General features: G+C 37.6%; 1 protein-coding gene across 1 annotated transcript in view; it reads left to right on the top strand.

Moving 5' to 3' along the window:
* Nucleotides 1–2,422: 2,422 nt before the first annotated feature.
* The window catches only part of LOC145663109 (sialin-like), a 154,460-nt gene continuing 144,425 nt past the window's right edge, over nt 2,423–12,457 (top strand). Inside the window, exon 1 of the mRNA XM_081729383.1 lies at nt 2,423–2,717. The gene's annotated coding sequence lies outside the window, so the exon portion shown is untranslated. The remainder of the gene's footprint in view (nt 2,718–12,457) is intronic.

Genomic DNA, 12,457 nt, shown 5'->3' with positions numbered 1-12,457 from the left:
GTGGACGGGAATCGAACAAAGAGCCCCTCTGTAATTGATGCTCCTCTTCCGCCTAATATTACTTCGAAGACTATTTTGCCATGAGTTCTGTAGATCATCACCTTGGACATTATTTCTCATGACAAACATACCAGTGGCATATGCAGGAATTTGTCAAGGGGGAAGTGTCAATTTAAAAAGTTCATATAATTTCATGTGTTTATCATATGTGCACACACCCCACAGTGTATATATATAAATACAGAAGGTCAACGTCACTATTTATATCTCTTCTAAACAATGAAAGGATCTATATGGGTCATAGGGATGCGCACGAGACGAGTCGAGACAGGATTTTCCTGACAAAATTCGAGTCGAGACACGGCTCTTTCAATAGAGAAATATACATTTTTCGAGTCGAGACATCACTTTTACAGCACATTTTCGGGACGAGACAGCCGCAAATATTGTCTCGTGCGCATCCCTATCGGTCAATGGAACACTAATTGAAAAATACTGACTCACTACTATATTTGTTGATTATTTCTCGCAAACGTAACCCGAAAGATTCATACAGTTCTGTGATTTGAATCTAAAAGTTTATTTTATTTATTTATTATTATTATTATTTTGCAAAATTTCAATAATTTCTACGATTGGTCGTTTTTGTCCAAGCTACAGAATTTATTTTTTGGAGACAATACAATATTCTCCGAATGTTTTGAAGTACTTAATATCTTCCGCATACCTAATAGAAGTATACACTCGAATATTTTTTGATACTAGTTCAGTTTACGGTACCACGTAAATTTTACAGAAATAAGACACAGTGTACAGAAACTAAATTTTATGTTTACAAGTGGAGCGTTACTAGTATGAAACCATGACAAATGATATTGAAACTCGTATCATTCCAAAAAACCACTTCTTTTACTACCCTTGCTTTTGCGTATACCCACCATTACTGATGCACTTGTTCCCTTCGGACGCTACCGCGTGGGCTCACCAGCTTTAGCCTGTCCTGTACTCGGTTACTTAACATTCGTGCTTTTAAGTGGCCACCTAGGACAAGTTTTTTTTTTTTTTCACTGTAGATTTATCCCATAATCCGGAAGTTGTATTTATACGCAAATCGTAAAAAAAAAAAAAAAAAATAATAATAATAATAATCTTTCAACAATTACCTCTGGTGCCCCCTTGAATTTTACCTATACGAAGTAACATATTTTCATGTCGCCCAGTACAAATCTTTTAGGGATCAGTAAGAAATAAATTAGTGAAAACTATATATTTTTCAACAATTATTTCGAGTAGCGAAAAGTAAACTTGTACGTTTTTATTAACGTAATTCTCAGGGAATATCGATTTCACAGGTAAGGATTCCATATATTTTTGATGTTACATTTTATTTACAAAACTTTGTCTCAACTTTGCTGCATGTTTTAAAATGTTCTCCTTTGTTGCATTGTTAGTGCATATTTTAACACATTTAACAGCATAGTTGTTTGCATATTTTATGAATTTTATAAGTGCATAAAAGCCGATGCCTAATTATAATGTAAGTCAAGTACCTATAAAAGTATTATTTTCGGTATACAAAAAGTAGCTGTTTTCCGCCCCCACCCCCCCTCAGAAAAGTATCTGCTGTTCCGTTTGCCACCCAAGAAACTAAACTGGCGTCGTCACTGATTCGTAAGCCGAAATATTGTTAGTAAACCCAAGGGAAAATTGTTCACTAAAATTTGCTCATAAATCGAATTGTTCGCAAAACAACGAGTTCATTTCGTAACTTCACGATCCAATGTACATATATTCATTTGTGGATCTTTCCAGGGGCCGGGGGCCTAGCCCCTCTGTTTTTTCCCAGTTATTTGAGTAACAAAAATAATTTATATATTTTTGGAAGTTTATAGGAAACTCATGATATAATACCTATACAGTCTGGGGTCTGACTACTCCCCCCTTAGTTTTCCAGATCCGCCTCTGTATATATTTACTAAAAAGAAAAGAAATGAAGCGTTCAAATGTATGTTCACATCAGTCTGACAAGAGTCATTTGGTAGTGTGAATCAAGTTTACTGTATCTATCAATGCATACATACACTTTGTAAGGAACTTACATTCTGGCAACACTGTGTTTCGTTTCTGGAATGAAATCTAAACAAGACTGGTGGATGACAGGTCAAAAAATCAATTTCGTTTCCTTGCGTCGATACTAAACAAACAAACAAGCAAACAAGACATTAAAATTCGATTTTAAATCGTTGAAAATTAGTTCTGTTACAACACTTTTTGGTCATTCAATACGAATAAGAGAAATGTGGAACATCAGAGTATTATAGACACGTGTTGTTAAGTTCACTAAAGAGATAGGGAACGCGCGCGCAGACCCTGTTTAAATATTCCTCCCTGTTAAAAAGAAATGAGCTCGGATAACTTATCGTTCTGTGCTCCCTTGCTTGGCTTCATTCAACGCTTTTTAAAGATCGGATCACCAGTTCACGCAGAGTCTGTGCTGCTGTGACGTTCTCTACAACAACGTTTACACACACATTCATTACGCAGTTTGATGTTGTTCTCTGTAGTCGCATGGCGGCTCTGGTGTAATTCTGTGGCAAGTCTTGCATCTCAAATATTCAAAAGCACGTGAGAAACATTTCGTTATAAATTCTTTTTCTTTTTTCTTTTTCAAAAAGTGTCGCTTTTATCCGGACTCCAAGTTCTTCAACGTTAAGAAGGTAAGGACAAAACTTCATGTTTTCATACAAAATTGATGTTATCTTATTTTAATGTTTTCGAAAAGGTTTCCTGATGCTGAGCTGCTTCAGTAACCAAACTTGATTGTACGGATGCTCGACAGGCGAACAGCGCAAGCCAAAATAATTCGATAAACATGCGACACGGGACAATGTTCCCTTCTAGAGCCAAATATAGCACCGACTGAGTTTGTAATGCGTGCGTAGAATTGTAGTAGCCTATACGGGAATTTTCATTGACTGCTTTACTTTTTAAATAATAATTAAACCAACTGACCGTTAATATTATCGCATTTTTTAAAGCAACAAATTAATAAGTGTTTAGTTTTCTTAAAATAATAATTTTAGGAAGCACTCCGAGCAGATAAACGTTGTTTTGAGAACTTTCAATAAGGAAAATGACAATCAACTCTGACATTGTTTGGGTTTGGTTCAGGGGCACACCTAACGAGGAGGGTGCATGTAGTCCTCCCCCCCCAAGAAAAAAAACTTCGCAATGACATGCATTCGTTAATAAAACTATACTTGTTTAGAAGAGAAATACTTGATATAGACCAGTAGTTCTCAACTTAATTCCTATCATGACCCCCATTTTATCACAAACTCTTGCCAGCGACCCCCATTATAATTTCTGGCTTGTAATAAGCTTATGTGGGATTTTTAATATATCTATTGCGGAGATCTCACGATATCCATCTATTTCTATAATAGTAGAATCCATTTCTTGTATATAGTGGATACAGTAACTTCTCTAAAAGCGAATGGATTAAAACTAAATTTGGTCAATTCATTCATCTTCGCGACTCCCCATGAAACCCTGTCGCGACCCCCTAGGGGTCGCTACCCGAAGGTTGCGAAACCCTGATATAGACTAAAGATTTGATCTTACTCGTCATCTGTACTATTTCTTTTCTGATAAATGAAATCAAATTTTATCATTTTTCGTGAGTATAAGTCTTATAGGTGTACTTAAAAATTACATATCTTTTTTTCATTATTATTATTCTGCTGTAGAATAACAACCGTTCGATACTACCTAAACATATTGCCTTGTAGTATTGCATCCGTCTAACAAAAATTTCTGGGTGCGCGTCTGGTTGTACACTGTAAAAAATTAGGTGCTACTTGTGTGTTAATTCAGCACAAAGACATCGTCTTCCGAGCATAATAACTACCTGAGAGAATTTGCATTGGTATTTATCGTTTAATATGAGCAAAGCTTTACAAAATATCTTTGGCACTTCTACCAAGTAATGTATAATGTTCTATGTTTTCAGTAATCGGCCACAATAATATTGTTGTAAACCTGTTTTACAGTGTATGGTTAACGTACGCTTTCTCAGCGCGGGAAACCCGATTTCGATTCCCGGTGGGAGTTCATTTGTCACTTACAGCAGTATAGGTTTATCAAAATAAGTTACGGGAAAACTTCCCAGACCAAGTTGTAGAATCCCCCTCCCAAATATTAAAAGATAAAGCTGTAGCATGTAGGTATCATTTCTCTGCATCGGCCTGCAAAATTCAAAGATCATTTTCTAGCATAGTAACGAATTTGTACAAAATTAAAACAACGTACTCATGATCGCTTAATTTTGAGTTCTGGTGCGAGCTCATGTAATTAGGATCTCGAATTAAGCTGTAACTCCATGTTTCTTATAGCCTGAGTGCTGAGCGGGACGTTAAACTCTACGTTAACGAAACAATCAATGTAAATTTGCTTGTGTTGCTATCAATGGAAAGATTCCAGTATACTGGAATCTTTCCAAATAAGAAATATTTTAATTCTGGTCAGAAGTAAAAGTGAGGGAAACGCGGGAGGACCCCGTTACCCAAGGGCGCCGATTTCTCTGTAAATTTGGGGGGAGGGCATTTAGATGCAGAAGGTATACATATAGTATGAGGATTTTAAGACAAATTGCATTCAAATTATGCTAATATTGTATATTCATAAATACAATAGGGGCCCACATGAGCTTTGGGGGGCCCGGGCCCACCAGGATCGGCGCCCTTGCTTAGGCGTATGTATCCTCTCTCCCCGAAAACGAGGACACAAGATAAAGTACCGGTATTAGTATATAGCTTCGGTGCTGAATAGAACACTTAAATTCAAATTAACCAGTCAACCAAACTATTTGAGTCTTTTTTTTTTTTTTTTTTTGTGAGCTCAGTGTTAAAGGACTTCCACCTCTGGTGTGAGTGGTCGCTAAGTCGATTCTAGCCCATGCACATATATAGTGAACAACATCGTGTCTGGGGTTTTCTCGGAGTTTTCCCACATTCCACCAATTACTTTATGGTCATTCACTTGCATTAATCATTCCGTCTCCTTTATCGTAAATGGCGAGTCTACTATACCCTTGAGCAGAACATTGAATATATATATAGCCTATACATATATATATATATATATATATATATATATATATATATATATATATATATATATATATATATATATATATATATATATATATATATATATATATATAGTGGCGGATTCAGGATATGATCAAGGGATGGGCTAAACAATAGTTTGCTGTTTTATCCTGTGTAAAGCAGGATTGAAGCCCATTTTATCCAGTGTATACCTGAGCGCCAAGCCCCTTGGATCCGCGCCTATATATATATATATATATGACTTTTCAAATTTTCTTGGGAGCGAAAGTGCCGAATTATGTTAATAGGTCTTATAATAAATATAATAAATACCAGTGAGGCAACTGCAAAACTACACTCAATTCTAACTAAAATGTAAGTACGAAACTTTTGATTGAAGTGTGTTTAAATACTATATTACGTAGACAACTATCCGTTGTATTTTCTCTCTCTCTCTTTCTCTCTCTCTCTCTTTCTCTCTCTCTCTCTCTCTTATATATATATATAGGGTGTCCCAGGAGCAAGGGGTAATTTTTTGGGAAATGGTAGTATGGGTGATTCTAAGCAAAAAAGTTCATATGAACATAGGTCCTAATCTGAACAGTTTGAGAGCTACAGGTTGTGAACTATTATCGACTTTCTGTTGTTTATTGCTCACCCTGTATTTACTCTGCAGAGGTGAGACATACCGAATTTGAAAGGCGATGGAATAGCTTTACGAACGGTATGCAGAATGTGGCAGTGGTAACTTTTGAATAGTGCTCTCAAACGGGTCGGGTCAGCTCGAGTCGGGTTACGGGTCGGGTCAGGTCGGGTTGTCTTGTCGGGTCAGTCGGGTCAGCTCGAGTCGGGTTACGGGTTGGGTCAGGTCGGGTTGTCTTGTCGGGTCAGTCGGGTCAGCTCGAGTCGGGTTACGGGTCGGGTCAGCTCGGGTCGGGTTGTCGGGTCGGGTCAATCGGGTCAGCTCGGGTCGGGTCAGTCGGGTCAGTTCACTTTGGTCAACTGAGTTTAGGTTGAGCTTAAACTCGGCTGGAGTCGAAAGCTGTTGTTTTTCACTAGCTGCCTAATTAAAACTAACAATTTTCAATTGATTTTATAGAAGCCATAAATCTATTTTGAACACTTGCAGCTAGTGTTTTTATGGTAAATGCTTATTTTTGTACTTGTGTGTACTTTAATTTTTAAATGTGGAAGATTGATTTTACCAATCGACTGTAATATTAATATCTACGCCAATATGGAGTCTGGATTTAGAACAAAACTAGAAGTTGTTTAAGTAAGGCCAAAAGAAAGATTGGATATGGACGACCAAGCCCAAGCAGGGTCGCAGTAGCTCAGTGGTAGAGAATTCATCTCTAGTGCATGGTGTCCATGGTTCGATCCCAGCTTGTGCTAAGTGGGGTTTGTGGTGGAGAAACGCCGTGTAGTGGGGTTTTCTCGAGGTTCTCCTGTTTCCTCCTACTTTCTTCATTCCACCATTCCATTCATTTGTCATGGTCACCATATCCCTTAGCCTCGGTGCGGAATCGAGGGACCTTAACCTGAATATTTCATTTTATTTCACCAACCCCAAGAACATCGATACAAGAATAAGATAAAGATTGGATATGCAAGACGAAGTGCATAGTAATCTTGCTCTTGGCCTTGTTTTGGTGATCACGAAGTAGCGATGAGCATTTTCTTGCTTTTCGTATAGTATGAAAGACCATAATCAAAATCACACTTGGTCTTCATTTGTACCGATGAGGCGAGCATTCTTGGCTCTTGTATAGCATGAAAGACCACCAAGGCTACGAAATGCAGGACCAAGACTTGACTGTGCAAGACAAAGAATAATACGCAGTATTGATGACCAAGACCCAGGGTGCGAATTGTTTGAATTTCATTTGTTGGGCTGATAGTGATGAAATAAAATTAGTACTCTATAATTAATTATCATACTGTATTTTTAAATTTTAAATTACAAAATTCATATGTATCTTCTTACTTGCAACTATATATACTGTAAAATACGTTTTAATTACCGAGAAAGAAAAATCAAATTGGCACGGGTCCCGGAATCATAAGAACCTATTTTGGAATGAAAGTTGAAGGGTTGGAAAAAATCACAGGCGTTCTCTCGTTTCCTCAACCCTTATCATTGTAGTTAAACGGTTTCCTTTTGTCTCCGCCAAGAGACTCTTGCTACTGCCTTCCGAGAAGACCCCCTGCCGTCCGAGCAGGTGAGAACACTGACCTTGAATAAAAATTTCGTCACATAGAAATAAAGTAAGAAAAAAATAAATTTTTCCCACGTCGGACACTGGTATCAGTTATAAAAAGAAATAACTAAACCTCAAAAGTGCCAAATATTCATTAAGATGCATATACAAATCCCCAGCTTGATCTAGTTAGTGGTTAACGTGTAAGACTTTGGTACACGTGGTCCGGGTTTAATTCCCAATGGGAGTGCATTTTGGCGTTCACCAAGTGTCGTGACCTAGTGCTCTCAAACGGGTTGGTTCAGCTCGGGTCGGGTTACGGATAGGGTCAGCTCGGGTCGGGCCAATCGGGTCAACTCAGGTCGGGTCACTGGGGTCGGGTCGGACCATCGGGTCGGGTCAGTCAATTCGGGTGACGGGTCGGGTCGGGTCGGTCTTCAACACGACCCGACCCGACCTGTTGAGAGCACTACTTTTGAAGGGAAACTAGTGAGAGAAATTTTGGAAAGTTAAGGTTATTTAAAGAAATTGGGTTGCAACACTGATTCTCAAATATCCTTCAATAACTTCTCTTACAAAGACAGCATTGCTACATATTGCATACCGTTGGAAAGGCCTTATCATCGTCTTTCAAATCCACTATGTCTTACCTCTGCAGAATAACTACAGGGTGGACAATATGCAATTTACAGTCAAAAATGGTTCACAGCCTGTAGCTCTCAAACCGTTTAGATTAGGACCCATGTTCATATGAACTTTTTTTGCTTAGTAACACGCATACTACCATTTTCCGAAGTATTGCCTCTTCCTCCTGGTACACCCTATATATATATATATAAAACATGTCCTGAATGCGTGACTGATCAACGTACAAGCCAAACCGTTTAAGTTAGAAATTTGCATACCTTGTAGTATTTGGAATATAAAGTGTCCACCACAAAGGAAAGATTTTTGGAAATTCGACGGATAAGGGGCAAAAAACGGATGGTAATTACTATCTTAAAATGTTCTTATCCCAGGATGTCTGAATGTTAGAGAAATAAAATTTGTTATATGGACTACTTATTTTCAGAAATTAGATACGTCTTCCAGCGTTTATATCTATTTCTATATCTATATCCACCTATCTATCTATCTATCTATCTATCTATCTATCTATCTATATATATATATATATATATATATATATATATATATATATATATATATATATATATATATATATATATATATATATATATATATTTGGTCTAGGAATTAATTCGTGCGGTTGGTACGCACACATTGAAGCTGTAGTACAAACACAAAATACATAAATACCTTAAGAAAAATATTGTCCATCGCTAGCCACCACTTTCGCCCATCTGTCAGGCAATGTACGGATTCCGTGGCGAAAGAAGTCCTCATCCTTGGAAGCGATCCAGTCAGAGACCCATGTTTCGATATCTTCTGAAGAAGTAAACCGCTGTCCAATCAAATCGTTGTTCATGCAATCGAACAAGTAGTAGTCCGAAGGAGCAACGTCTGGTGAATACGGCGGGTGGGGTAAAACTTCCCATCCGACATTTTCTAAATAGGTTTTGACCGGTTTTGCGACATGTGGGCGAGCGTTATCATGTTGAACAATAAGTTTATCATGTCTGTTCTCCCATTCTGGTCGTGTTCTGGCCAGAGCTTGCTTCAAACGCATTAATTGTCGTCGATAACGTTCTCCATTCATAGTTTCACCCGGTTGCAGCAGCTCATAGTACACCACACCTTTCATATCCCACCATATGCACAGCATAACCTTTGCACAGTGAATATCTCGTTTTGGTTGTGATGGACCTGGTTCACCTGGTTTCACCCAGGCCTTTTTTCGTTTAGGGTTCTCGTAATGGATCCACTTCTCATCACCCGTAATAATTCGATGCAGAAACCCCTTTCTGCTCTGTCGTTGAAGGAGCAATTCGCAAATGGTTTTTCGTCTTTCAACGTCTCTGTCTTTCAATTCATGTGGAACCCAATGTGACATCTTTTGAATCATTCCCATGGCTTTCAAGCGTTTGGAGACTGTTGTTTGATCAACGCCTAATGCTGCTGCAAGTTGTTCCTGCGTTTGACACGGATCCTGCTCGAGCAATGCTGTCAATTCTTCGTCTTGAAATTTTTTTGGCTGTCCAGCTCGCTCTTGGTCTGCCAAGCCGAAATCACCACCTCTAAACCGTGCAAACCACTTCTGACACGTTCGCTCAGCTAGAGCATGGTCACCATACACTTCCACCAAAATACGATGACTTTCAGTCGCACTTTTCTGCATGTTAAAGTAATGCAGCAGGACACCCCGCAAAAACACTTTATCAGGCACAAATTGCGCCATGTTCACTTAACTACAAACTGGTGTTGTTGACGCTTTAATCCACTGCCCTATACTAGGAACGATACGCGATGACAGGAGTTTGCAACACATGTGTGGATACACGGAACTGTGGGACGCTCCGTTCGTTGCGCCATCTCTTGTCCACCCGCACGAATTAATTCCTAGACCAAATATATATATATATATATATATATATATATATATATATATATATATATATATATATATATATATATATATATATATATATATATGGCCTAGAAGGGAAGAAAAAGGATTGGGACTGCAATTGTTAAAGTAAGATGGTCATATCTCGAAATTCGTTAAGGTTAGAGACGTAAAATTTGGTATTTAGTTTCATTAAAAAAAAAAGAACATTATAGACGTGTTTCAGCGCTTTTTGATATTTCTCCTAGAAGGTAAGAAAAAAGGCGGGTAGGAACGAAAGGATAAAGGTTGCAATTGCTAACATAAAATGGTCATTTCTCCAAATCCGACAAGATTACAAATTTGAAATCTTTATTTAGACTTTTCACTTAAAATAATCAAAGACGTGTTTCAATGGATTTGATATTTTCCGTTCAAGGGAAGAAAAAATAATTTAGTATTCAATTGATAAAATAAAATGGACATATCTAAAAATCCTATAAAGTTAAAAGCTTGAAAATTGATGTTTCGGCTTTTAATTTATAATCATTAAATACGTATTTTTTAACTTTCCCTTAGAAAAGAAGAAAAAAGGGTAAAGGTTGTAATTGTTAAAATAACATCGCCTTATCTCGAAATTCTTAAGGGTAGATACATATTAATTGAAGATGTGTTTCAGCGTCTTTAACCAGTTGAAGACGCGCCCGCTAACCATATAACCATATAGACCTTCTCATTGATATCCTACTGACATGAGACTGTCATTTTCGATCAAGATTTGTTTGTTTATTTATTCATTGATACATATTTACGTCGCTCTCGGCAGTGAGGCCACATAGAAGAAGGCTTACTACTGTCTTGAAGTAGAATGTCACGTTTGCTGCCCTTCATCGGGAATCGAACACGGGACTCATGCACCAAAGCCGTGCGTGCTAACCACTAGACCAGAAAAGACGAGGGATTCCATCGAGACTACAAGTTCTCTTGAAGATAACATTTTCCAAAGATTTTGTGAACATTTCTTTATTACGTTTTGTATGGGATGTTTTGTAATGTACTGAAAAAACAAAAACATGGATGTTTTCTTCTTGTTTAGGATGTTTCACCAATAAAACATGAGGAAATCGCGTAAAAACTAGAAGTATTAGATGCCTTTCCTCACATTTCCCTGTTCTTATGTAATGCTTGCCTTGTTACGTGTGTTGCCACAATCATCCATTCATGTGTGTATGTGTGTGTGTAAATTGCATATGATGGCATGGTGTGAATAGGAACACATATATATGAGACAACGAAAGATTGACGGCATAATTAAGACGACCTTGACTTCGAAACGAGTTTTAAGAATAGACTTGCAAACGACAGAAATTGTGCGAATCCATCCAACTAGATTACGATAAATCAACAATCTTTTCTACTACGCGACTTTCTTTGCCAATTCTCTAAGTGTACAAGTGGGAGTACGGATCTTTTCCTTGGTGATTTTTTTCTTTCCCTTTCTTTTTTTCTTTTTTTTAATGGAACAATAACAATTTTAAAATCTTTTGTAGTTTTTGCTTTCGAAGAGAATACAAAGAATTGGATATTTTTAACAGTGTAACATATTGAAAATAAAACCCTAAGATTAATATTCGGACCCAAGAGGAACGGGAATGGGAAATGGCGAAAACTTCATAACGAGGAACTACATAATTTATACCGTTTTCCAAATGTTAGGGTCATCAAGTCTAGGAGGCTCAGGTGGGCAGGTCATGTGGCCAGACTGGAAGAAAGTAGGAACATTTTCAGTTTTGACTGGAAATCCAATTGGAAAAAGTCCACTAGGAAGTCCTAGGCGCAGATGGGAGGATAATACTGTATAAAGATGAATGTCGCAGAAATAGAAATAGAAATGCAAAGTAGAAACTGGATTCTAGTCAGAAAACAGAAGTCAATGGAAAGCTTCTGTGTATGCGGCATTAAACCTCCGGGTTCCATAGGTCATGTAGTTAGTTGGTTGTGAAGTCAAACGTCGTTTCATGATGTGACCGAAAACTCGCGTGTTTAAGGAATTACAACGTTTTAAAACGTATCTTAACAATATTGTTGTTATTATTACAAGGTAATTTATTTGTCAAGTTTAGTGGAACCTTGCAGTTGTAGTAGACCCTTTGTGGGAAATAAATTTATTGTCTTTTTCTGTACTGCTACCTCCAAGTTAAGAAATTGCTACATTAATAAATACTCGCACTAAAGAAAAGAAAAAAGAAAGAGTTTGATTTATAGGTAAGTTTGACTGATTGTAATTCCCTAGCAGAGAGCGTGATGCTTGGTCAACATCCAATTAAAAAGAGCGAACCCGTCCTACAAAAGCGTTACTTGTGTCACCACCCACTTAGCGTAGAATCGCCTCTAGTTGAAGTTCCCAAAATAAAATTTTCTGGTTACTAGTTCCCAGGTCTTGTCATTCAACACAGCAGAATAAATCGAGAGAGTTGATTCCAAATTTCAACATAGCTCTTATCGTTTTCAAGATACAGTCGCAGTCCCCAAACTAAGTTCCTTATCACGACGATAATAGACAGATAGAACAGGCCATGACGTTGAAAATGGTCGATAAATGAAGAATGATGAAAAGAAATCTATATTCTAAAGGCTGT

Source organism: Thermobia domestica, chromosome 10 (assembly GCF_964235325.1).
Source record: "Thermobia domestica chromosome 10, izTheDome1.hap1.1, whole genome shotgun sequence".
Lineage (NCBI taxonomy): Eukaryota > Metazoa > Arthropoda > Insecta > Zygentoma > Lepismatidae > Thermobia > Thermobia domestica.
Note: the sequence above shows the minus strand (reverse complement) of the source record. Positions and strands in the feature narration are given on the sequence as shown.